The sequence below is a fragment of the Cibotium barometz genome, chromosome 9 (genome assembly GCF_041138505.1).
Source record: "Cibotium barometz isolate CiBa-2024 chromosome 9, ASM4113850v1, whole genome shotgun sequence".
Lineage (NCBI taxonomy): Eukaryota > Viridiplantae > Streptophyta > Polypodiopsida > Cyatheales > Cibotiaceae > Cibotium > Cibotium barometz.
This window is the reverse complement of record NC_141054.1, coordinates 3,866,200-3,894,165: the sequence shown is the minus strand read 5'-3', so window position 1 is coordinate 3,894,165 and position 27,966 is coordinate 3,866,200. Positions and strand designations below refer to the sequence as shown.

The window sequence follows — 27,966 nt, the reverse complement described above, 5'->3', positions numbered from 1 at the left end:
CTATCTGGTTTATTCAGGTGAAGGAGAGTTTAGAATTGATCTCGTTAGAAAAATTCGTTAAGAAAATTCAAAAAGGTGGAATTGTCCCCGTTTTCAGGCATGGGAAATTTTTTCGGTTTCGATTTTCGGAGTGACCACTAGCCTAGTCTCCTGCCTGGACATTCGTGGGCGAGGCCCTGAGTGAGAAACCCTACCCTGCGTATGAGGGGACTGCTTCGGCTGTCAGCTACCAGGAAACCGGTGCATGGAGGGGGCAGAGGGATCTCACAGTTGGTATCAGAGCGAAGTTGAAAGCTAATAAGCATAAACAAATTCTTATCAGAAATTGATAATAAAAACTCAGAAAAAGCATTTTTCATAATGTATTTTCATTCCGTAAGCTTCTTTATTGAAGAATTTTTAATCAAAGAAATTGTTTTTATAGATGGAAGTTCCCTATTTATTTGGTATTCTTGACCTCACCTAGTCTCAAGATATGACTGTGTTCGCCTTCGAGCATCTCATTTCTTCCGCTTCAACTCGAACAAGCCGAGCTAGACTCGCACGCCATTTCAAGGATTTATATTTTCCTAACCCAGTGGAGAAACGACAGCATAAGTGGTTTGTAGGGCAGTATGTCCACGCCTCTTGTGACCGCCGTACAATGCTGTGGCAGAACCTCTCATTGGCTATGATTCTGTTAAAACTGAAAAAGGTGCGTGGCATCATTCTATATCATTTGACGCCTCGAAATTTCAGGCTTTCATGCCAAGTTTACAGACTCCTTAGTTGTTTTATTCCTAAGGAGAAAATAATAGCTCCCTTGTCATCAGTAAGTGAACGTTTGTATCGGGGCTGCCTATGGCCTAGTACCGTCGTCTAATGCAACTCCCGAGGAGATTTTGAATTTTGGAGCCGAGCTGCTCTATGTACATATATTGCAACTTTTATATAAATAAAGAAATGTTTTCTAGAGAAAAATTCCCTGTTGTATAAGTGATTGTTTATGGACGATCTGATAAAGAAAAATTTGTTATCGGACATATGTCATAGATCTCCAATAAGATCATTATCTTGTTTAAGAAATTGTTTTCCGAACCTCTTACGTCTTAGGATCTTGTGGATAATATCAAAATAAAAATTTAATAATATATAAAATTTTGACAGAATCATGAGACAAGGAAACCGTGGCCGTCAGCCAGACCCTCTCTCTGAAGATGACGAGCTTGACCCTGATGTTTGCAAGGCTCTTCATAGGACTCAGCCACTTGGACCCTTCAAAGGAGAAGGGGAGAACCTAGGCGAGGCTGTGGAGAAATGGGTGGAAGCCATGGAAGAATATTTTGGCATCACAAGCTACAATGAGCGGTTCATAATTCATTAGTTTTTAACCTTCCTTCTTCCAAAAGATTGGTGGCCACTCTTGTTTCAAACAAGAGTTGAACCCTCAAACCATCAAGCCAAAGGAAAGCTCTCAAATTATCTATGTAAGTTCGAGATTCTTCTCTTTTCTATTCTTTTTATGGTTTTTATGGTTTTTTTTATGATTTTTGTCTTCTCTAAATTAAAAATGATGTTATGCCTCATTACAAAAAGACATTCCCCTCTCTTCTCTAGTAAATCCAACCATTCTTTATCCTAGATGAATGATTAATGAATAAAATCAAGTTTTTCATAATGTTTCTCTTAAATAAGTAGAAAAATGTTTACTTTAGAATGATTTAAATACTCTTGGTGCACTTTTAATTAATTTTAGAGACTTAAAAATTGAAAAATGGTCAGCCATACAAAGGAGGTTATGGCAAAATTTTTAAAAAATTTAGAAATAAGTATTATCTTTTATTATTCTAAAAGAGTAATCCTTATGGTTTCTATATTCTAAAAGTGTTATTTTTCTGCATAGAAGATGTATTTTGATTATTTGTATAAAAGAAATTTATATTTATTTTAAAAGTGTTACTTTTATCATATTGATTTTTATGCATAAAATAATGCATAAAAGATTATTTTTTTATTTTAAAAGAGTTACTTTCATCATATTGATTTTCATGCATAAAAGTATGCATAAAGAATATTTGTTTTTTTATTATAAAAGTGTTAGTTTTATCATTATTGGTTTTTATGCATAAACATATGCATAGAAGATATTTTTTTATATTAAAAGTGTGATTTTCATCATAAAAGATTTTTATGCATAAACATATGCATAGAAGATTTTTTTATATAGTAAAAGTGTGATTTTCATCATAAAAGATTTTTATGCATAAACATATGCATAGAAGATATTTTTTTATATTAAAAGTGTGATTTTAATCATAAAAGATTTTTATGCATAAACATATGCATAGAAGATATTTTTTTATATTAAAAGTGTGATTTTCATCATAAAAGATTTTTATGCATAAACAATACATAGAAGATATTTTTTTAATATTAAAAGTGTGATTTTCATCATAAAAGATTTTTATGCATAAATATATGTAAAGAAGATATTTTTTATATTAAAAGTGTGATTTTCATCATAAATGATTCTTATGCATAAACATATGCATAAAAGATATTTTTTATATATTAAAAGTGTGATTTTCATCATAATTGATTTTTATGCATAAACATATGCATAACAGATATATATTTTTATATTAAAAGTGTGATTTTCATCATAAATGATTTTTATGCATAAATGGGTGCATAAAAGATTTTTTTTTAAAATTAAAAGAGTGATTTTTATCATAAATTATTTGTATGCATAAAAGAAATTCTTTCATGTTAAAAGAGTGATTTTCATCATACATGGTTTTTATGATGATAAAAGTGTGACTTTTATCAAAATTGGATTTTATGCATAACTAGATGCATATAGAAATTTTTATATTTAAATAAGGGTTCTCTTAATCCTCTGTTTAATTTTCATAAAAATTGGAAAAATGAATAAGTAGATAATATGTGAGAAGAAATGCTACCGTTTCATATTCACTAAGATGGTAATGAGATAATTCAATTAAACTATCGAAGTCGGAGATCAAGATAAATGATTATTTTATTCGTCATAAGAAATTCTTGTTTTAGAAATCTGTAAGTAAATATTCGTCGAACAAAATTTAAAAAAAGAGAAATGGAAATAGTACCTTTCGAGAAAGATAGTTTAGGAAGAACCTTTCCAGACCCAAACTCTGATTCAGACTATTAACCAAGACCTAATTCCTTCATCAATGATAACGATGTGCTCAGTTCGAGAAAAACGTACTCAAAACACCCACCAAATCTAAAACTAAGTTAAGACTTTTGATTTTGATCTGAGGATCAAGTTAATAGAATTTGAGGAATTCTGTTTGGAATTCAGACCTGGATCTAGAAGTATTGAGATACATATTTAAGATTATTCATGGTTTTCAACAAACAAAATCAAAACTAAAATCTTGCATAGAACCCCTGTTTTCTTAAAGGATTGTCTTACGCCAGAATGCTTGGAGGAAGCATTTGGCATATATGTTTATCTAAGGGAAGTTCGGTTGCAACAGCTAGCGGGGAGTGTTTGAGGGACAGCTCACGCGGCAAAAACTTGCCCAGGTCTTGACCAGCCTAGGTATGGTGAAAAATGGTGCGCTTTTGGTACGATGGGCGAGGGCCGACGAAGCGGTCCCTAAGTGAAGTGCCAGGAACCTAAGGAGGATCCTGGAGGGTTCTGACCAGGCGATGCACGGGCTCGTGGTGCTTAGGACACCCATGCGCATGTCGAGGAAGATATATATATGTATGGTGACGGAATGATTATTGTAATCTGTTACTGGATCTCGTTTGCTGACCGGTTGGTCCCAACAATAGAGAGTCCAGAGTGGTACTATTTTTGTGAAACAAGGGATTGAATGGAAATTTTGAATTATGAAATCTGTGACCGTATTTGTTTTGTTAGTGGATTATTTTTATATGAAAGTTTTAAAGAGGAGTGTGTGCATATCTGTTTTCTAAAGCTAAAGTTAAGAAAGGCATTTTAATTATGGATGGGTGAGCACTTGTTTGGTTCCATCGATTCCAGTGGCAGGGTGGTGGCTAACCCATGGGCCGCCGGATGGGGTTAGGCTGGAATCAGTGGAGTTTTAATAATCAAATTGAAAAATCTTAGGAATACGTTAGGATTCGAATAGTTAGTTAATTCCCTGATAAATTTCTCAATTGAGTGAATCGACGACTGTGCCTGATCTTGATTAGGAAAAAGCATTGAATTTACTCAGATGATCAAATTTTATCAGTGATAGTTTCCTTCTATCTAGTTTATTCAGGTGAAGGATAGTTTAGAATTGATCTCGTTAGAAAAATTCGTTAAGAAAATTCAAAAAGGTGGAATTGTCCCCGTTTTTGGGCATGGGAAATTTTTTCGGTTTCGGTTTTCGGAGTGACCACTAGCCTAGTCTCGTGCCCGGACATTTGTGGGCGAGGCCACGAGTGAGAAACTCTACCCCGCGCATGAGGGGGCTACTTCCGCTGTCAGCTCTACTGGGAATCCAGAGGGGGCAGAGCGATCTCACAGTATTTGTGGAAGATGCAATTCAACCCTTGCTTTCATGTAAAAAATAGCAAAATGTATGTTCGTAGGATTTATTTGACACTCTCCTTTCATTGTTCAATGCAGGGCACATTGATATAGAGAATTTGCGTAATCTAAGGAATGCTAAAAATCACCCCACACAGGTTACAAATCAGCATGTTTTTCAGCCCATAGATTATCTTATTGATGAGGTAAATGTGGACAATGCAGTTGATGAAGAAAGAAGGGAGATTGTGAAGTCTAAAAGTATGCCAAAATGGGTGCAAACACTACGTGATAGCAAATTGGCCACTCCTTTGCCTAGTAGAACACGTGCAAGCTCTCATTATGCATCTCTTGTTGATGTAGGTGTTGATGTAGGTTATGCTCTTATTGCTAGTTTATGTGATAATGAAGAGGAACCTGTCTCCTTTGATGAAGCAAAGGAATCTAAAAATTGGATGAGTGCTATGCAATGTGAGTATGATTCGATACTAAAAAATGATACATGGGATCTGGTGGACTTGCCTCTTGGAAAGAAGGCCACTAGTACAAAATGGGTTTACAAGCTCAAATGTAAAGCGGATGGAAGCGTTAAGCGATACTAAAGTATGCCAAAATGGCTAGTGTAAACACTACGTGATAGCGAATTGGCCACTCCTTTGCCTAGTAGAACACGTGCAGGCTCTCATCATGCATCTCTTGTTGATGCAAGTTATGCTCTTATTGCTAGTTTATGTGATGAAGAGGAACCTATCTCCTTTGATGAAGCAAAGAAATCTAAAAATTGAATGAGTGCTATGCAATTTGAGTATGATTTGATATACTAAAAAATGATACATGGGATTTGGTGGACTTGTCTTTTGGCAAGAAGGCCACTAGTACAAAATGGGTTACAAGCTCAAATGTAAAGATGATGGAAGTGTTAATTGATACAAAGCTAGGCTTGTTGCAAAGGGTTATACACAAGAGAAAGGCATTGACTATGGTGAAACCTTTGTACCCATATTTCATATGACTACCATGCAGACTATCATTGCATTTGCAGCACATAAAGGTTGGAATGTACATCAATTGGATATCAAAACTGTTTTCTTGAATAGAGATTTGCATGAGGAGGTCTATATATCTCATCCTCATGGTCTTTTTTCAGAAAAGTTAGGAATCAAAAGTATGCAGATTGAAGAAATCTTTATATGGTCTTAAGTGGGCTCTTAGAGCATGGTATGAACAGATACATGTATCCTTGGTTGCATAGGGTTTTTGCAATAGTCCAATTGATGGTACCCTCTATATTAAAGGGGACTAAGGAGGTTTTATTAGTCATCATGTTATACGTTGATGACATGCTGCTCATAGGCCTTAATGATGTTCATATTTCAGTTTTTATAGTATAGCTGCTGATTTAGAGAAGTCTTTTGAGATGTCATATCTTGGACCGTTGCATTATTACTTGGGCATTGAGTTTTGACAACGTAATGATGGCATTGTTATATTGTAGAGGAAATACATAGATGCATTGTTCAATCTTGAAGACTATAAACATGTGGTGGCTACACGTATGGAGCTAAGTTTGTGACTAAGTCTCGAAGATGTAGGTCTCTTTTGATGTTGGCTTGTATCAAGAAGTTGTTGGATGCCTCATCTTTTTGTGTAACACCAGGCTTGACATTCAGTATGTGGTCTCAATATTGAGCAAATTTATGCATAGTCCATGAATAAAAAAACATTGATAGTCTGTCAAACGGGTGTTTTGTTTACCTAAAGGGCACTAAGGACTTTGGGTTATTTTATCCGAAGGGGGCTAAATCACAACTGCATGCATTTACAGACTCAGACTAGGCTGGATGTTATGACACACGAGTAGTTTTCACTTTAACCTTGGTGATTCATGCACATCATGGCTCCACAAGAAGCAACCTACTATGGCTACTTCTAGCTATGAAGCTAAGTACAGGGCAATGTTTATAGTTATAGTTGAGTGTGTTTGGCTCAGGTGCCTTATTGATGATTTGGGTATTGGTGAGTCCTTAGCCAATACCATCTTCACTGATAGTCAGAGCACTATGGCAGAGAGCTCGCACAAAGCACAAAGCACAAAGCACATTGAGGTGCACTATCATCATTATGTCAGGGAGAGATACTCTACTATGGGAAAAATCAGCTCGGCTTATGTGCCAACACATGACAACTTGGCAGATTTGTTTACAAAGGATCTCCCACAAGAGAAGTTTTAAGCTTTTCAGAGCTTTAAACTTACTTCCCTTTGGGAACTAATCTGGGCTCCTTATATCAATAGTCCAAAGAGCCTGGCACATGTTTATACTTCTAGTTCCAGCTTAACCATTGTTCACATCATCACTCCCAAGGGGGATTTGTAGCCATATTTGGTAGTGATGTGTGTGAACACACTAAGACCACACTTTTTCCCTCTTTAGGAGGTTTTTTCCCATGCTTTATACACCCATCTTGGGGTATACTTATCTTCTTTGTATAACACACATTCATTATCTATCTATCATCTCATTGTGTGCTCCCTTGAGCTTCTCCACTATGTGTGTTTGTGTGTGCGCACATTCTTGTAACTCTATTTTCACAGATGTTAGAAAAAAATGTACTTATATCTATTGGTGAACAAAATTTGAATAATAATAAATAGTTTGAAATAAATCTTAAAAGATAAATAAGTTTTTAAATAATTTCTTATTAAAAAATTCACACAAAAAGGACATAATTTTAGTGTTTTTTTAAAATAGGAGATCCCCATGTTTTACTATATTAGCACACGATTTAAAAAAAACTATTTATATATGTAAAGTTGATACATTGCATTAACTTTGCTATAGAAACTTGATGTTGTGTATCAAGTTGATGCACAACATTAAGTTTATGGACAAATTTGATGTAATGCATCCACTCTTAAAACTTTGTTTATGTATGCAAAGTTGATGCATTGAATCACCTTAAAGAAAATTTGTCTGTGTAGACAAAGTCGATGCATTGCATTAAGTTTGCTACACAAACTTGATGGTATGTGTTAAACTGTTGCCAGAGACACCCATAATGTCAATGCCGCTGGCCACCTTACTAGCTTTAACAATTTTGGCTGAAGTCGCTAGAAATGTCAGATTTCATTGGAATGTGCTTATTTTATATTATTTTCCTTGTGTGATTGTTTCTTGTCTATTAAAGGCATACCAATAGATCTTATGTAGAGAATACTAGTTGTGGATTAGGTGTTTGCACAAGCTAGTGTGCCTAAATAAGCCCTAGGACCTAATTTTTAACTTTGGCTTCCCAAGAGTGTAAACCCTAGAAGCCACATATAAACGGTAAAATGCACTCATTCTCTTATGCATAATCTAAGTGAGTGCTCTTTTACTCACCTCCCTTGATTATCTCTTGCATGTGTTGAGCTTGAAAAGTAATGTAACCAGAGTAGTTAATATACCCTCACTAATTCATGTCAGTCCTTGGAGTGAGCCGGATCTATCAGTACTAGATCGAATAAGTGCAGATAAAGTTGCAATGCAAGGTAGGAGTAGGGAGGGCTTGATGGAAGACTCTATAGCTGGTCTAAAATGTCATCTCCATCTTGTCTTCAAAAGTATGTAGTCGCTGGTGGGTAGGCATCCACATGATTTGCTCATAGTATCCAAAAATCTATTTGAGCATTGGCCCTTTGTTGATGTTAAAGGCCAAGCCCTACGTGCATTCGTGGTAGTGATCCTAGTCAAGGAAGGCCTCTAGCAGCATGATGATCAAGTTGAAGAATTTGATCGTCGCTATCACGGCTTGGTCTAGGACTTGATCATATTGGTGGCGGATGAATTCGTGGAAGCATTTAATCATGGTAGCTTCAGTACAGGGCTATTGCACCGTTGGAGGAGCGAACCATGAAAAGTTAAATTATAGCTTTCGGTTCTTTTGTTGCTCCTTATGGAAAAGTTTCCATGCCCTTCGTCTTCTGATTGGTACTCAGGGTTGATGTGGAGGGGTCGCAGTGCCTCCTCGTTGTCGTGGTGGGTGCTCTTGCCGCTAGGTTCAATGCTTGGCCTCAATGCAAGGACACATGACATTGATGTCCATGATGCAATATGTGATATGTGTAATCGGCATGGCCTGGAGCTGTCAACTGAGCAAGATTTGTATCACATGCTTGAACTCCGTTTGGTCGAGGGGGTCCTGTAAGTTGAGTGGATTAAGCGAAGGGTCGACCTCCTCGTGCTCAAGTGGTGGCAGCGGCATAATTTCACCTTCTTCCAGGGTTGGGGAGGAGGAATGATGAGTTGGTGGAGGGATAATCGATGAAGAAGCTCGCATTGGCGAGGTTGGCATCAAGGAGTGGTGGGGGCTTTGCTGAGGTGGAAGGGATGTCTCAGAATGCAGTGTGCATTCCCAAATTAAGGGACAAAGTGGGAGGTGAGGGTGGGGTTGGTAAGGGAGGTGGGGTAGGAAAATAAATAGGGGAAGATGATTGGGGAGGGAATAGTGGTAGTGTTGAGGTTCCAGATAGGGGTGGGGGTGGGGGTGGGGGTGGTTGGGTGAGAGGGGTTGGGGGTGGAGGTTGATGTGGGGGAGATGAGGGTGGTGGGGGTGGCTGGCTCCATGGTTGTCATCGCCTCCGTTGTGCTAGTCATGGTCGTGAGCTTTGTCTTCAAATTTTGCTGGGCCATGTGATCTAAAAAATGCCTCTTCCTTTGTAGCTTCCTTGGGTGTGAAGTCCATGGGGAAGGTCACCTGCAAGTCATCAAACTGGCAGATGTCTGTGGCTTCCATGACTTCCATCTGTACGTGGCACCTCTGGTAAAGGATAAGTAGCCCAGTCTCGCGGAGTATGGAGGAAGTTCGTGGTGGTGGTGGAGGGAGTGGTATGCTGCATCAACCATGTGCCAACCCCTACTATGGAGATGTTGCGAAGCATCAACTGTAGGGGTATGGACACAGGCTAATAAGATCAGCTTGGTCTACTGCTTGTTGGCCAAATCAGAGTAGATGACACTAGCTGATCATAATGGCTTGGAGAGGGTCGGGTGGGAGAGCTCGTAGAGAAGATTTGGGGGTGGGTAGAGATGAGCCCTTGGAAGAAAAAATGGGAATGAGGATGATTCTGGAGAGGGGGAGCTTTGTGAGGATATAAGTAAAGGTTTGGTGGGAGAGGGGCTCGTAACGAAAAAAAGTTGTGCTGGGGTAGGTTGAGCCGGACACTCTGCCGGTAGAGGTCGAGGTGCTAGAAGGGGTTTTGTGGGGGGAGGGCGAGTAGGGGCAGCTCCATGGCCTTTTCCATGAGCATGCCCACCTTTCTTTCGGTTGCACTAGTGGAAGGGGAAGATGGTGTTGGTGGCGGTTGTGCTGCATCTAGTTGTTCCTCCATCTCATGGAGTGTGTCCTCCAAGACTCTCTGTATCTTTGGAAATTGTTTTGTGTCTTTGTGAGAGGGCCTCTTTCGCCAACATGAGCTTGATTCTAGGGAGTATCTAGCAATGGCCTCTGCTAAAGATAGATCCTAGTGGGCCCTCTCTTCTGTGGCTTTGTGAGTGTTATATGCACATTATGTGTGCATATAACAGGAGGCTTAGGCTTGTGAGCATGGGAGCATGGAAACAAGCTCTAGTGGAGCATGGTTTAGGATTAACCTTATGGGGTTAAGGCTAGGGTCACGTATCCGAGAGTCACATGGGAAATTTTTTCTCTTAAAACCCTTTGGCTTTTCGCATTCCCAAGAAACCTTTTGGGGCTTTCCGAATTCTGGGAAATCTTTTGACCTTTCGGCGGATTCCGAAAACTTTTGACCTTTCACATTCCGATTTTTTTTTGTCTTTTCATTTTCTCGAAACTGTTGGCTTTTCGTATTCTGGGAAAACCATTGGGATTCCAAATTTTTTTCACCGTTTGTATTTTAAATGTATTTTAAATGCATTCAGGGTAAATTAAAAAATTTAAAAAATTCTAAAAAATCAGTGAAAAATTAGACAAAGGTTATTTTAAAATTTTAGAAAATGTGGGGTTGGTATTTGGCATGTGGTGTGTCCATTCGAGCATCCGTGACCATTCAAATTCTTTTAAAAATAAAAATTTTACCCATAAAATTAAAAAATCCATTAAAATTATAAATTTTCATTGGATTTGAGAATTGTCGGGCGGTGCAGGTGTTGACAGCCACCTACTCAGATTCCCTGATAGTACCCCTTGTTTAATGTTGTTTACACTTAATTAATGCAGATTATTCCTTTTTAAATGCCCTCTATACAATTTAATGTTGGAGATATCAAAAGATTTGCTCTGGAGAAAGGAATGGGTGTGGAAAAGTTGCCACGACCGTAGCACTGAGAAGGGTACGACTGTACCCTTCTCAGAAACCCTTCCAGAAGTGAAAATTTTTCCTCCTCTCCTCCTTAGATTTTTTATGATTGAGGTACTTCCCATATGTTTTTTTTAATTTTTATTTTTGTAGGAGGCTAGAGCTAGTCCCTAGCTACCTAATGATGCTTAGAATACCTAAGAAAATCTTATGAATTGAGATTAATTAGAAGATTAAACTAATTGTGCAAAACTTAACAAATGTTGAACAAAATAAAAAATTGCATGAATCTTAAGAGCAAAGATCAAGCACCTACTTGTGTCTCCTGCATCATCCGATGAAGACTTCGATGCTCCAATTCTCCATTGATCTTCATTGTTCAATGGCCAAAGTAAAAAAAATCATCAAACAAGCAAACAAACACATACAACATGCAATAACCGGTGGATTTGCACTCCAACTCGGCAATGTGAAGACTCTAGCAAGTGAAATGTATGGAGGACCCTAAGCTAAATGCTCATCCCCAATAGCGATGCCAAAGATGTTAACCAAAACATACTACCTTGCACTCTAACAAGATGTTCAAAATGCTTCCCCAACATTCTTGACATAAAACAGTTATTTAAAAACAGGTTTCATAAATACAATTTCTAACAAACTCTCATCTTTCCACATTGTTCCACATCATTTCTCGTTATTCCACATTCTTCTACATCAATTCACATTGCTTATTCCACATCCAGTCATATGTATTCTTATCATCTTCATCCAATCACATCATATTACATCTCATCACATCTATCCTCATCACATCTATCCTCATCACATCACATCACATCACATCCGTCCTCATCACATCTCATCCATTCACATCTACCCATATCCACATCACATCTCATCCATTCATATATACCCCGATCCATATCATATCACATCACATCACATCACATCCATTCACATCTACCTAGATCCACATCACATCACATTCATCCACCTTACATCTCATCCATCCATTCACATTACATCACATCCATTTATATTCATTCAAATCCACATCTCATCACATCACATCCATCCACATCACATATCATCCATTCACATCTCATCACATCATATTCACATCCACCATTTACATCTCATTATATCATATTCACATCACATCACATCACATCCATTCAGATATCATCACTTTGCATTCACATCCATTCACATCTCATCGCATCCATTCACATCTTGTCACATCCATTCACATCTCACCACACCCATTCACATCCATCACACCCATTCACATCCATCACATTCATTGCATCCACATCACATCACATACATTCCATCCACATCTATCCTTATCACATCACATTCATTCCATCCATATCACATCCACATCCACATCTATCCATATCTCATCACATCCATTCACATCTCATCACATTCATCCACATCTATCCTTTCATTCACATTCTCATCTATCCACATCCATCCACATCTATCCTTTCATTCACATTCTCATCTATCCACATCCATCCTTTCATTCACATTCTCATCTATCCACATCTATCCTTTCATTCACATTCTCATCTATCCACATCCATCCATTCATTCACATGCACATCTATCACTTCACATCTCATTCCCACCCATTTATGTCACATCACACCCATTCACATATCATCACATCTCATCTCATCCACATCCACATCCATATCCATTTACATCACATCACATCTCATCACATCCATTTACATCACATCACATCTCATCCACATCTCATCACATCCACATCCACATTCATTTACATCACATCACATCTTATCGCATCCACATCCATATCCATTTACATCACATCACATCTCATCCACATCTCATCACATCCACATCCATTTACATCACATCACATCTCATCAACATCTCATCACATCCACTCACATCTTATCACATCACATTCACATCTTATCACATCACATTCACATCACATTCACATCATATTCACATCACATTCATATCTTATCACATCATATTCACATTCATATCTTATCACATCACATTCACATCTTATCACATCACATTTACATCTTATCACATCACGTTTAAATCTCTTCTTATCACATTCACATCACATCCATTTACATCTTATCACATCACGTTTAAATCTCCTCTTATCACATTCACATCTCATCTAGTCACATCACATCCATTTACATCCTATCACATTCATTTACATTCATTCCGCCCTGCATCACATCTATTCACATCCACTTTTAGTACTGTTTTCTACTTTCGATATCGATGGGACTTTTCTAAGTTTCTACCAATTGCTTGGTCTAGTTGAAGGCACTTTTTCTCAATGTATATTTTCATATTCTTTCTCAAATTTCTCAAGTGAAATATATTCAATATTCTTCTTTTGAGTAAAAGATTCATGGGATTTATAAAAATCAATTCTACCATAATTTTCAATAAAATTAATAATGTAATTCCACTTTTGATAAATACTCATAATTTGAATTATGCCAAAAATTCCTCTTTTCCATTTAATTACTTGGATCTCAAATATCATGGGAATTCCTCTTTTTGCATAAAAATAAATTTACCAAAATTTACTCTTTTCTCATAGTCAATTAATTATGCATAATTACAAAAATAGTATTTCTCATGAATATGATAAAAATCATTCTTTTTGCATAGGATGTCTAATCCTAGAATATGGTAGGAAGTCCTCTTTTAGCATTATGCATAAAAATAAGATATGTATTATTTTTTAAAATTTTACCATAGCTTCGCTGGTATTACTGATAATTTTCAATTCTTTTTCTAAAGAATAAAAGCTTGTAATGAAAATATGATAGTAGTTTCTCTTTTATGCTTAAAATCAAACTATGAATTTAAATCATAATTTTAAATTAAACATAACTATGATCATCCCACTAGATTGATCTAATTTCAACATTCCTCTTTTTCCAATTTGTTAGGATAATCCATTTATCATTTAGAATGAATTAGAGTAGTTTTTAACTACTCATAAATAATCTAAAAGAATTTACCATTATTTTAATAGCACAAAATCATGAAAATATCATTTTCTTAATCTCTACTTTATCAAGCCTAGAGTTTAGCTTTGAATTAAGAGACTATCATTGAGAAGCATCCTTTTCCAAGGGATTTAGCCATAAAGATGGCTATTCTTTTAGAGAGAGAGATTTACTTAAAGAAAGCATTACAATCAAGCATAAAGATTAACTTTCTCTAATGAAACATCAAGACTTTTAGGGAAATCTTGATTTGAATTAAAACAATCATTTAGAAAGCTTCTCAAGCTTGAGAGGGGTTGAGAAGAAGAAAGTTATTGAGAAAATTGAAAAAAACCATAAAAATTTGATTTTACCTCCAAGTTTGGCTTGATTCTCTGATTGCAGTGAAGCCCCGACCAATCAATTGGTCCACCAATTGGAGAAGATAAACTCCAAGAGTTTTTGTAGAGAGAGAGAACTCCAAGCTTCCAAGAGGGGAAAATTTAAGAGATAATAGAAAATATGATTATTTTAATATAATACTGGCATGGTATAGCTCCAATATTTTATTACAAATGAATGAGGGTCTATTTATTGGTGAGGGAGGCCACTAACCAAGTCCAATTGGGTTCTACAATTTTCGAGGTTCAGTTTGACTCAATTTGGACAAGATTTGGACTAGTTTGGCTCCCTTTTTTATTTGGTTTGATCCAGGAGAGAGGAGAGATAAAAATATCACAATTTTTTTTGAATTAAAAACCCTTCCACACATGTGAAAGAGGCACCTACCTCAAGAGTCCCCCTTTCCTTTACCAAGGTGCCAAAAATGCATCATTATTCCAAAATATCTCATTTTTTTAGTAATATCTCATAATGTTTAGCTAATAAACCTTGTACTCAGTCAACTCTTCATCTTGTGTGAGCATTTACTCATTTTTGGGTATTTTCTTTTATTCTCTTGGATTTATCTCATCCCAGCACTTTGATTAATCCAGTTGGCCTATTGGAAGCTTAATTGGACCATAATCTAAATTTTTTTAAAATGTAGACCCTTAGACTAAGGTCCCTTATACCATTTTCAATTAATTCCAATGCACATTGGAAAGTTTATTTTGAACTTATGTTTCAAGGGAATCCATTTTAGACACTAGGAGGATTTTTATATCCAAAGATATTTCAATTTTGGATTATCTCTCTCTAAACATTTTCTCTCTCTAGACCAAAACAGGGTAAAACAAGATCTTTCTTCTATTTCAGAGAGAGGAATAATTACAAGAACAAAAGGGGAGGTTCTTACACCTTTACACCTCAAAAGCTGGAGGGAGGAATCTTATATCCTATCCCACTTAAAAAACACGAGATGTCCTCATCTCTCGTTTGGAGGATAAACTCTTTTACCTTATGATCCAACTGGTTCTAGGGTTCCTTATAGTATGGTCAACCCACACAGAATCCTGGGATAATGATCCCTTCTACAAGAAGAACATACAGAACTCATCATCAGAGAACAATTTATTCACAACATACAGAACAGTCATAGATATCCTTAACACAATAATGGTCCATTAGATCCCTTCTACAAGAAGAACATACAGAACTCATCATCAGAGAACAATTTATTCACAACATACAGAACAGTCATAGATATCCTTAACACAATAATGGTCCATTAGATCAAAAATTCTATCTGAACATTCCCTGCGAAAATTTCAGTTATGCAAGTTCTCAATTTGTCATCACATCACATCACATACATTCCATCCACATCTATCCTTATCACATCACATTCATTCCATCCATATCACATCACATCCACATCTATTCATATCTCATCACATCCATTCACATCTCATCACATTCATCCACATCTATTCATATCTCATCACATCCATTCACATCTCATCACATTCATCCACATCCATCCATTCATTCACATTCACATCTATCCACATCCATCCATTCATGCACATGCACATCTATCACTTCACATCTCATTCCCACACCTATTTACGTCGTCACATCACACCCACTCACATCTCATCACATCCACATCCACATCCACATCCATTTAAATCACATCCACATCCACATCCACATCCACATCCACATCCATTTAAATCACATCATATCTCATTACATCGACATCCACATCCATTTACATCACATCACATCTCATCCACATCCATTTACATCACATCACATCTCATCCACATCTCATCACATCCACATCCACATCCATTTACATCACATCACATCTCATCTACATCTCATCACATCCACTCACATATTCTCACATCACATTCACATCTTATCACATCGCATTCACATCGTATTCACATCGCATTCACATCGTATTCACATCTTTATCACATCACATTCATATCTTATCACATCACATTCATATCTTATCACATCACTTTACATCTTATTACATCACGTTTAAATCTCCTCTTATCACATTCACATCTCATCTAGTCACATCGCATCCATTTACATCCTGTCACATTCAATTACATTCATTCGGCTCTACATCACATCTTATCACATCCACTTTTAGTATTGTTTTCTACTTTCGATATACCGATGGGACTTTTCTAAGTTTCTGCCAATTGCTTGGCCTAGTTAAAGGCACTTTGTCTCGATGGATATTTTCATATTCTTTCTCAAATTTCTCAAGTGAAATATATTCAATATTCTTCTTTTTCGAGTAAAAGATTCATGGGATTTACAAAAATCAATTCTACCCATATTTTCCAATAAAATCAATAATGTTCAAAATTCCACTTTTGATAAATACTCATAATTTGAATTATGCCGAGAATTCTTCTTTTTCCATTTAATTACTTGGATCTCAAATATCATGGGAATTCCTCTTTTTGCATAAAAATAAATTTACCAAAATTTACTTTTTTCTCATAATCAATTAATTATGTATAAAAAAATTTACTCTTTTCTCATAATCAATTAATTATGTATAATTACAAAAAAATTATTTATCATGAATATGATGAAAATCATTATTTTTGCATAGGATGTCAAATCCTAGAATATGGCAGGAAGTCCTCTTTTAGCATTATGCATAAAAATAAGATATGTATTATTTTTAAAATTTTTTTTTGCTATAGCTTCGCTATTACCGCTAATTCTCAATTTTTTTTCTAAAGAATAAAAGCTTGTGATGAAAATATGATCGTAGTTTGTCTTTTATGCTTAAAATCAAACTATGAATTTAAATCATAATTTTAACCATAAAATTAAACATAACTACGATCATCCCACTAGCTTGATATAATTTCAACATTCCCCTTTTCCCAATTTGTTAGGATAATCCATTTCTCATTTAAAATGAATTAGAGTAGTTTTTAACTACTCATAAATAATCTAAAGAATTTACCATTATTTTAATAGCACAAAATCATGAAAATATCATTTTCTTAATCTCCAGCTTATGAAGCCTAGAGTTTAGCTTTAAATTAAGAGACTATCATTGAGAAGCATCCTTTTCCAAGGGATTTAGCCATAAAGATGGCTATTCTTTTAGAGAGAGAGATTTACTTAAAGAAAGCATTACAATTAAGCATAAAGATTAACTTTCTCTAATGAAACATCAAGACTTTTAGGGAAATCTTGATTTGAATTAAAACAATCATTTAGAAAGCTTCTCAAGCTTGAGAGGGGTTGAGAAGAAGAAAGTCATTGAGAAAATTGGAAAAAACCATAAAATTTGATTTTACCTCCAAGTTTGGCCAAGTTTGGCTTGATTCTCTAATTGTAGTGAAGCCCCCGACCAATCAATCGGTCCACCAAGAGGAGAAGAGCAACTCTAAGAGTTTTTGTAGAGAGAGAGAGCTCCAAGCTCCCAAGAGAGAAAATTTTAAGGGATAATAGAAAATATGATTATTTTAATATAATACTAGCATGGTATAGCTCCAATATTTTATTACAAATGAATGAGGGTCTATTTATAGGTGAGGGAGGCCACTAACCAAATCCAACTAGGTTCTAGAATTTTCCATGTTCAGTTTGACTCTGGGTATCCAGTTTTGTCTAATTTATGCTGGACTAGGACAATGCTTGGAGAGAAACCAGCTTCCTATTTTGGCCTTCCCACCCCTAGTCAGCTCCTTGATTTACAGTATCGAGCCATCTGCCTCAACCTCCTCCAACATGATATTTATATTGAGGAGTCCCTCTCCCACCAACAATTCACCTATGCTGTCTCCAAAATCCCCCTCGATACCCTAACCCTCATTCCCCATTCTTTCTTTCAGGGGCTAATCACCTTCCAATACCCTCATGACTTCTTTGAACTCCCCTTCCACCCCCTCCCCCTTCCACCCCCTCCAAGCCACCCTAACTTCCTAGAGCCTCTTACTACATTATGGTATTCCTACCTTATCCCCATCTGGCCTCATCAATTTATCCTTACCAGATGGTGTCTGCCCTTACCCCTATCTCCCCCTCCTCTCAAGCCAGGCACTGCAATACTTGCTAGCTACATGACTCCTACCTCTCCCACCTCAATGATCCTCTAACTCCCTACTCTGCACCCGGCCTCCTCATTCTCTACCAATGTTGCTTCACCCAAATCGAGGTCATGGAGGCCATCGACATATGCTAGTTCGATGACATGCACATCGCCTTTCCATGGGATTTCAGCGATGTAAGGTTCCTTCTCATCCCTTGTTTGTGGTTTAGAGAGAGAAAATGCTCTAGAGAGAGATAATACAAAATCAAGATATTCTTGGATACAAAGTTTCTCCTAATATCTAATATGAATTCCCCTGAAACAAAAGTTCAAAAAGAATTTTCCAATGTGCATTATTAATTAATTGAATATGTGTATAGCGACCTTAGCCTAAGGGTCCACATTTTCAAAAATTTTGGACTAAGGTCCAAACAAGGTTCTAAAGGGCCAATAGGATTAATCCAAGTGTTGGGATACCAAAAATACAAAGAATAAAATAAAAAACCCCAAAAATGAGTAAATGCTTGCATAAGATGAAGAGTTGACCAAGTACTGGGTTTGTTAGTTAAAAATTAAAGTTTATTAGTAAAACAATTAAGGTTTATTAGTAAAAAAATCTATTTTGACTCCTCAGTAAGGAGGGAGAGGGCTCATGAAGGAGGCACCTTTTTCTCATCATTATCTTGCATTTTTTATTCAAAAAAATGAGATACTTTTATCTCTCCTCTCTCCTCTCTCCTCCTACAAATTGGATCAAAAAGTGAGCTAAACTGGTCCAAATCTTGTCCAAATTGGATCAAACTGAAGTTAGAAGCCTCTACAACCCAGTTAGACTTGGTTAGTGGCCTCCCTCACCTATAAATAGACCCTCATTCCTTTGTATTTTCATCTTTGTGTATTTACATGCCAATATTATCTTCATTTTAGGGTAATTTTATTATCCCTCTATTTTGCCTCTACTTTGGGAAGCTTTGGAGCTTCACAAATCTCCATCCTCTCTTGGAGATAACCCTCCCCATCTTGGTGGTCAAGCTTGCCTTGGGGGCTTCACTTCTTTTTGAAAGAATCAAGCCAAAAGTCAAGGGTAAGCCTTAATCCATGGTGTTTTTCTATCTTTCTCAATGGTTACCTTCGTCCCAATCCCTCTAATGCTTGGGAAGCTTTTAAATCAATGGTTTTTTCTTGAAATCAAGATTTTTTATGATTCATAATGTTTAGTTGGATTAATGCTACACTTTCAAGCTTAAATTTAATATTTTTGATTAGTAAATCTCTCTTTTCTGAAAGATTACTTATCTTTTTTATTAGATCCTTATTTTAGAAGGATGGATCTCAATGATAATCTCATTATCTTAATCAAAACTCTAGGCTTCATAAGCTATAGAAGAAGATTAATATTTTTATGATTTTAATCTAGTTAAAAATGATGATTGATTCTTTTAAGCTTGTTTATGATTAAGAAAAATCATATTAATTCATTTTAAGATGAAAAAGAGTTATGCTAACATTTTTGTAAGCATTTTCATTTAGAAATGATAAATAGATATTTTTAAGAATAATCAAGAGGTTTAAATATAATTGTGTTTATAATTATGCTATGTATGCATTAAAAAATTTTACTTTAAAAGAGGAGTTTCTATCACATTTCAATTACGAGTATTTAATTAAAATTAGAAATTGAACATTCTTAGAAATTGCATAATGTTTAGTTGGATTAATGCTACACTTTCAAGCTTAAATTTAATATTTTTGATTAGTAAATCTCTCTTTTCTGAAAGATTACTTATCTTTTTTATTAGATCCTTATTTTAGAAGGATGGATCTCAATGATAATCTCATTATCTTAATCAAAACTCTAGGCTTCATAAGCTACAGAAGAAGATTAATATTTTTATGATTTTAATCTAGTTAAAAATTATGATTGATTCTTTTAAGCTTGTTTATGATTAAGAAAAATCATATTAATTCATTTTAAGATGAAAAAGAGTTATGCTAACATTTTTGTAAGCATTTTCATTTAGAAATGATAAATAGATATTTTTAAGAATAATCAAGAGGTTTAAATATAATTGTGTTTATAATTATGCTATGTATGCATTAAAAAATTTTACTTTAAAAGAGGAGTTTCTATCACATTTCAATTACGAGTATTTAATTAAAATTAGAAATTGAACATTCTTAGAAATTGCAGCAAAGCTATGGCAAAATTTTCGAAAAAAAAGATGAATCTTATTTTTATGCATAAATTTAAAAATACAAGAAGAGGAATTCCCATTATATTCTAGGAAAAGATATTTTATGCTAAAACAAATGATTTTTGTCATATTTATGGAAAACACCTTTATAGTATTTGTGCATAATTGTTTAAATAGAGAAAAGAAGATTTTTTTTCCATGCATAAATTTAGATGCAAAAAGAGGAATTCCCACAATATTCTAGATACAATATTTTAAATATGAAAAGAGGAATTTTTGGCATATTTCAAAATATGGGTATTTTTATTTATTTAAAAGAGAAATTTTCATCGTACTTTAATTAGAAAATGCATAAATTAAATTCGATATTAAAAGAGAAGGTTTCACCATAACTTCATGTAGAAAATTATGGTATATTAATACTGAGGATCAAAATGGAGAAAAGAATATTTTAAGATATTTCTATGCGAATAAATCAATAAAATGATGTATGCATATATCTTTGGATATAAAAATCCTCCTAGTGTCTAAAATGGATTCCCCTAAAACAGAAGTTCAAAATGAGCTTTCCAATGTGCATTATGAATTAATTGAAAATGGTATAAGGGACCTTAGCCTAAGGGTCTACATTTAAAAAAAAACTTAGATTATGGTCCAATTAAGGTTCCAATGGGCCATATGGATTAATCCAAGTGTTGGGATGAGAAAAATCCAAAAGAATAAAATAAAATACCCAAAAATGAGTAAATGCTCACATAAGATTAAGAGTTGACTGAGTACAAGGTTTATTAGTTAAAAATTAAGAGATATTACTAAAAAAATGAGATATTTTGGAATAATGATGCATTTTTAACAACTTGGTAGGAAATGGGGACTCTTGAGGTAGGCGCCTTTTTCACATGTGTGGAAGGATTTTTAATTCAAAAAAATTGTGATATTTTTATCTCTCCTCTCTCCTGGATCGGAGAGCGCCTTTTTCATGTTACAGTTTGCTTCCCTGGACTCCGCCGCTCGCCGGGAGTATCTTCCGCTCCTCTCCAGGCTCGGAGCATTGGTGGGCTCGGTACTAGAGACTGGCCCCTCAGCTGCTTCAGTGGTGGCCAGAGCAGCTGGGCTACCTTCGGTCAGAGTGTTGGTGTCTGACATCTCCTCCCTTCCTAAGGTCATTTAGCTACCTAGGATAGGGGGGGGATGGATAGATCAGAGAGTGGAGTTCTCGGGTCTCCCGAATTAGTGCTTCATTTGCAAGCAGGTCGCCCATCTGGCCAAGGCCTGCCCTCGCAGGAGACCCCGACCCTCACCACAGCAGCAGTAGGCTATTGATGGCCCGCCCACAAAAAATAATACATATCTTATTTTTATGCATAATGATAAAAGAGGACTTCCTACCATATTTTAGGATTGGACATCCTATGCAAAAAGAATGTCTTTCATCATATTCATGGAAAATATATTTTTTGTAATTATGCATAATTAATTAATTATGAGAAAAGAGTAATTTTTGGTAAATTTATTTTTATACAAAAAGAGGAATTACCATGATATTTGAGATCATATTAATATAATGGTAAAAGAGGAATTACCATGATATTTGAGATCATATTAATATAATGGTAAAAGAGGAATTTTTGGCATTGTGTGAACATTAACTCATTTTGGGGGGGTTCTTTTATTTTTTAATTTATCTCCTCCCTACATTTGGATTAATCTTATTGGTCCATAGGAACCTTAATCTAAAATTTTCAAAAAATTTGGACCCTTAGGATAAGGCCTGTTGAACATATTATAATTTATTTCTAATGCACCTTCTGAAATTCTTTTTGAACTTCTCTTTTGGGAGAATTTATTTTAATAATAAGAGATATTTTTTCATCCAAAAATATCTAAAAACTGAATAATCTCTCTCTAGAATATTTTCTCTCTCTAAGCCAAAATAGGTAGAAACAAGATCTTTTATTATCCTGAAGAGGGGATTGATTACAGGGGAAGATACTGGACATCTTGAGGGCTGGGGAGGAATCTTACACCATTAACTTGGTCCAACCCATTAATCAGAGTCGAAATGAATCTTCATGTCTAAACAAATGCTTGATGACATTGACCAGCAAATGCAATCAATCCATAAAGATATTAAGGCAGCCCAAGATAGGCAAAAGCAGTATGTAGATAAAAAAAGATTAGAGAGAGAGTTTGAAGAATCAGATATGGTCTTCATTCGAGTACGACAAAAAAGAATTTCCTTATCTTTAGGAAAGTACAAGAAGCTCTCTCCCAGATACTATGGACTGTATGTTGTTATAAATAAAGTAGGCGATCTAGCTTATAAACTTCTTCTGCCTCCCCATCTCAAGGTACACAATGTATTCCATGTTAGTTTGCTTAAGAAATATGTACCCAGCCCGAGTCACCTGCTTGATGATGAACAATTGATTTCTCTAACTCAAGGCCAGACGATACTCCAGCCTGAAGAAATCCTTGACATTCGGGAGAAGGTTCTCAGGAGGAGAGTCCTCAGAGAATTTTTAGTCAAGTGGAAGTTCTTCCCTCTAGAAGACGTCACCTGGGAGAAAGAAGAAGAGATGGAAAAAGATTACCCCCACTTTGAGAGATGAGGACATCTCGCATTTTTCAAGTGGGAGAGGACGTAAGATTCTTCCTCAGCCTAAATAATGAATAAGCTTTTACCTCAATCTCTTGTAATCATTCCCTATTTTAGAATACAAAAAATATTGTTTTTCCTTGTTTTTAGCTAGAGAGAAGAAAAATTCTAGAGAGAGGTAATTCAATATTAAGATATTTTTAGATATTAAATTCTCCTAATATCTAAAATATATTTTCTTGAAACAGAAGTTTAAAATAAATTCTCCAATGTGCATTAGGAATCAATTAAAAATAATATAAGGGACCTTAGCCTAAGGGTCTAGATTTTCAAAAAATTTTAGATTATGGTCCAATTAAGGTTCCCATGGGCCAATAGGAATAATCCAAGTGTTGGGATGAGATAAATCCAATAGGATTAATCCAAGTGTTGGGATGAGATAAATCCATAGAATAAAAGAAAATATCCAAAAATGAGTAAATGCTCACATAAGATGAAGAGTTGACTGAGTACAAGGTTTATTAGTTAAAAATTAAGAGATATTACTAAAAAAATGAGATATTTTGGAGAAATGATGAATTTTTGGCACCTTGGTAAGGAGGGGGGACCTTTGAGGTAGGCGTCTCCTTCACATGTATGGAAGGGTTTTAATTCAAAAAAATTGTGATATTTTTATCTCTCCTCTCTCTTGGATTATAAGAGGAGCCAAACTGGTCCAAATCTTGTCCAAATTAAATCAAACTGAAGCTGAAAAACTCTAGAACCTATTTGGACTCAGTTAGTGGCCTCCCTCACCTATAAATAGACCCTCATTATTTCGTATTCTCATCTGTGAGCTATACCATGCCAATACTACATTAAAATAATCATATTTTCTATTATCTCTTAAAAATCCTCTACTTTTGGGGAGCTTGGAGCTTCTCTCTCTCTTCAACAACTCTTGGAGCTCTCTTCTCCACTTGCTAAACCCATTGATTGGTTGAGGGCTTCACTTCTAGAAAAAGAAGCAAGCTAATCTTTGAGGTAAGAATGAATTTTATGTTTTTTTGTTAAATTTTCTCAAATGACTTCTCTTCTCAACCCCTCTTAAGCTTGAGAAGTTTTCTAATTGATTGTTTTAAATTCAAATCAAGCTTTCCCTAAGAATTTTAATGTGTAATCAAGAAAAAGTTAATCTTTATGCTGAATTAGAATGCTTTCTTATGTATATCTCTCTCTCAAAAAGAATAGTCATTCCTATGGCTAATTCTCTTTAGCAAAGAATGCTTCTCATTAATAAATTCTTAATTCAAAACCAAACTCTAAGCTTGTTAAACTAGAGAATAAGAAAATGGTATTTTTATGCTTTTATGTTAATGGTTAATTCTTTTAGATTATTTATGTTAACATATTATAGTAGTGATGTGTGTGAACACACTTAGGACCGCCGGGGCACTTTTTCCCTCACTAGGAGGTTTTTTCCCCCGTGCATTGTATATACGCCCATTATCTTCTAGGGCTTGTTATCTTTCATTTTTGGCACTCATAATACACTACTGTGTTGTGCTCAAGCTTCCTCATCTTCTTGAAGTTGTGTGTGCATTCCTGCAACCCTAATTCCAACAATTGGTATCAGAGCAGGCTTCCTCCTCCCGGGCAGCATCACCGGCACCTGCCGCTTCATCTCCTCCGATTGCGACGAGGTTTCACGAGCGTCTGCAGGTTAGTATATGCCGTGGGTGAGCCCGTAGGGCTCGGTCATTTCAGAATTTTCATCTGAAGTCATTTCGCCCTCCGTTTTTGCATTCCAAGTACTGCGCAGGCAAAATCGTCCTACTGTGCAGATTTTCTGTCAAGATTAAAATCTGCAAGACAGGTGCCCATTCGTCTGTTTTGGGCTGTGCTACATAGCACAGGTCGATTTTATACAGGTTTACCTCTTACAGACAGCATTTACATCTAGTAGTACAGTCATTGGCCATGGCTGACAACAATGATGTATTCCGCATGTTGGCTGCTGAGGATAAGTTGGATGGCGCCAACTATCCATTGTGGGCATATATGATGCGACATGTATTGGTAGCAAAGGGGTTATGGAACATTGTGCAGGGTATTGATGCACGTCCTATTGTGGCTGGGAATGCTGCAAACACATCAGAAACAGGTACTGTTTTTGATGATGGTGCAGGCACAAGTGCTGTAGCAGCTGTTCGAGAACCACCACTTTCAGCAGAGCAGATTCGTTGGGATGGTAGAGATGCGCAGGCTCATGCCTTGATTGCGCTGTCTGTCAAACGTACCATTATCCCACATATTCGCTCCTGCAGGACTTCTAAGGATGCTTGGGATGTACTTGCCACATTGTATCAGGCAAGAAATGAGGCTCGTGTTGCTTACCTCCGAAAACAGTTGGAGAGTGAGCATATGAACGAAGGTGATTCTATGGATAGCTTTTTGAAAAAGATCAAGGATTTCAAAGAGCAGCTCATTTCTGCAGATGAAATCCTGTCAGACAGTTCACTTGTGCAGACTGTTTTGAATGGTCTACCAGATTCTTATCAGGGTTTTGCTTCCACTCTTCGCTTGATGATGAAAGGCAATCCCAATGCCTTATCATTTGAGGAGTTAGTTTCTGTTTTGCTGCAAGAAGACCAGTCAAGGCAAAACAGGAATATTATGCGTGTCGCAGATCAAGCTTTCGTTGCTAGTCAGAGAAGCGGGAAAGGTAAAGCTGGCTTTTCTTCTAGTAAGCAGAAATCTGCAAATGCTGCGCAACCAAAGAAGGAAGACAAAGATGAGAAGAAGGGTGACAAACAGAAGACATTTTGCAAGTACTGTAAGGGAAATGATCATGTCATCAAAGCGTGTCCTAAGCTGGCTGCGAAAGAGGCTAAGAAGAAAGAGGCTGGTATGGCTGTTGCAGATGCCTCTCCTTCTAACAATGAATCTGCTAATGTTGTGCAAGATACAGAATGGGCATTCAATGCGCAGTGCAGTTATGACCCATCTTTGCATGACACATGTATGTCTGCAGTAGATTCAGATGTATGGTACTTTGACAGTGGTGCCACTAAGCATATCACCTCGCAGCGCAGTTTATTCACTTTCCTTGAGTCTGCTCCCACAGGGAATACTGTCACTTGTGCCAATAACTCCTCTTATCCCGTTAAAGGAGTTGGACAGATTGTGCTGAATGTTGCAAATTGCAACACCTTTACACTTTTTGATGCATTATATGTGCCAGGGATCAAAAAGAATCTGCTGTCAGTCTCCGCATTTGCCAAAACAGGTTTGGTTGTAAAATTTGTGGATGACAGATGTACTGTTCATGATCTCTCTTGTGGTGACATCATTGTAGCATCTGGTTCACTATGTCGAGGGCTGTATAAGCTCAATATGGATGGCAAATGTGTAGAGGATTCAGCATGTGCTATTATGGATACGCAGGCTATTTCAAATGCAAAACTGTGGCATGCACGTTTTGGTCATCTGAATTTTGCAAGTTTGCTGCGCCTGCAGAAATCTGAAATGGTGTCTTCTTTGCCTAAGCTTGAGGCACCTGTCAAGCATGTTTGTGAGGGCTGCATATTGGGTAAAATGCAGCGTGCTTCCTTTCCCAAAGATGGATCAGTGAGAGCTGAACGCAGATTGCAGCTTGTTCACAGTGATGTTTGTGGTCCCATGCAAACTCCATCATTTGGAAACTACCTTTACTTCGTGACTTTCATTGATGATTTTACCAGGCATGCATGGGTATATCCTTTGAAGGCAAAGTCCGAAGTGTTTTTATGCTTCAAACAGTTTTTGGTTATGGCTGAAAATGTGTCAGAAAGTAAGATGGGCACCCTCCGTTCAGATCGAGGGGGGGAGTATATGTCTTCAGAATTTAATGCATTTCTGGCTGAGCGTGGGATAAAACACCAATGTACAGTGCCGTATACACCACAGCAAAATGGTGTGGCTGAGAGAAAAAACAGGTCTCTCATGGAAATGGCAAGATGTATGGTTAAGAGTCAAAGTCTACCACATGGTTTTTGGCTTGAGGCTGTCATGTGTGCCACTTATGTACTAAACAGGTGTCCCACCAAAGCATTACAGGTTGTCACTCCATATGAGGCTTGGCATAGCCGCAAGCCATCTGTTGGCCATTTACGTGTTTTTGGTTGCCTGGCATATGCATTAGTGCCTGTGCAACATCGCAGAAAATTGGATGACAAAGCTGTCAAATGTATTTTTGTTGGATATAGTGCTGAGAGCAAAGGCTATCGTTTGTATCATCCACAGACAAAGCGCATTTTGGTTAGCCGTGATGTTGTATTTGTGGAAGATGCAGTTCAGCCCTTGGTTTCATGTACTAAGGAGACAGATATCAGCTCACGTGATGTCTATGATACATTGTTGCCTCTTTTCAGTGGTGCACAGTCAAGTGCAATACCTCATGAGGCAGTTTTTCAACCTATGCAGGTTTTAAATGATGGCACAGATCAGCCTATATCTGATGCAGATGTGCATGATGCACTTGAGGATGAGAGACAAGAGATTGAGGGCTCTAGGAATATGCCTAGATGGCTGGTGCAGACTTTGCGTGACAGCAAGTTGGATGCCCCTTTGTCTAGTCGCACTCGTTCTGGCTCTCATGGTGCCTCTTATGCGTCAGATTGTTATGCATTGGCTGTTTCTAGTATGTGCGATGAAAGTGAGCCTGATTCATTTGATGAGGCACAAAGTTCAGAAAATTGGATGGCTGCTATGCAAGCAGAATACGATGCTATTATGAAGAATAGTACATGGTCTTTATGTGACTTGCCCCCTGGCAAGAAGGCCATTGGCACTAAGTGGGTATACAAATTGAAGCGTAAGCCTGATGGCACAGTGGATCGCCATAAGGCTAGGCTTGTTGCAAAAGGTTATG

At 36.5% G+C, this 27,966-nt stretch overlaps 1 pseudogene; it reads left to right on the top strand.

Annotated features, from left to right (window-relative positions):
- The window catches only part of LOC147635174 (uncharacterized), a 44,266-nt pseudogene extending 35,571 nt beyond the window's left edge, over positions 1–8,695 (top strand).
- The last annotated feature ends 19,271 nt before the right edge of the window (positions 8,696–27,966 follow it).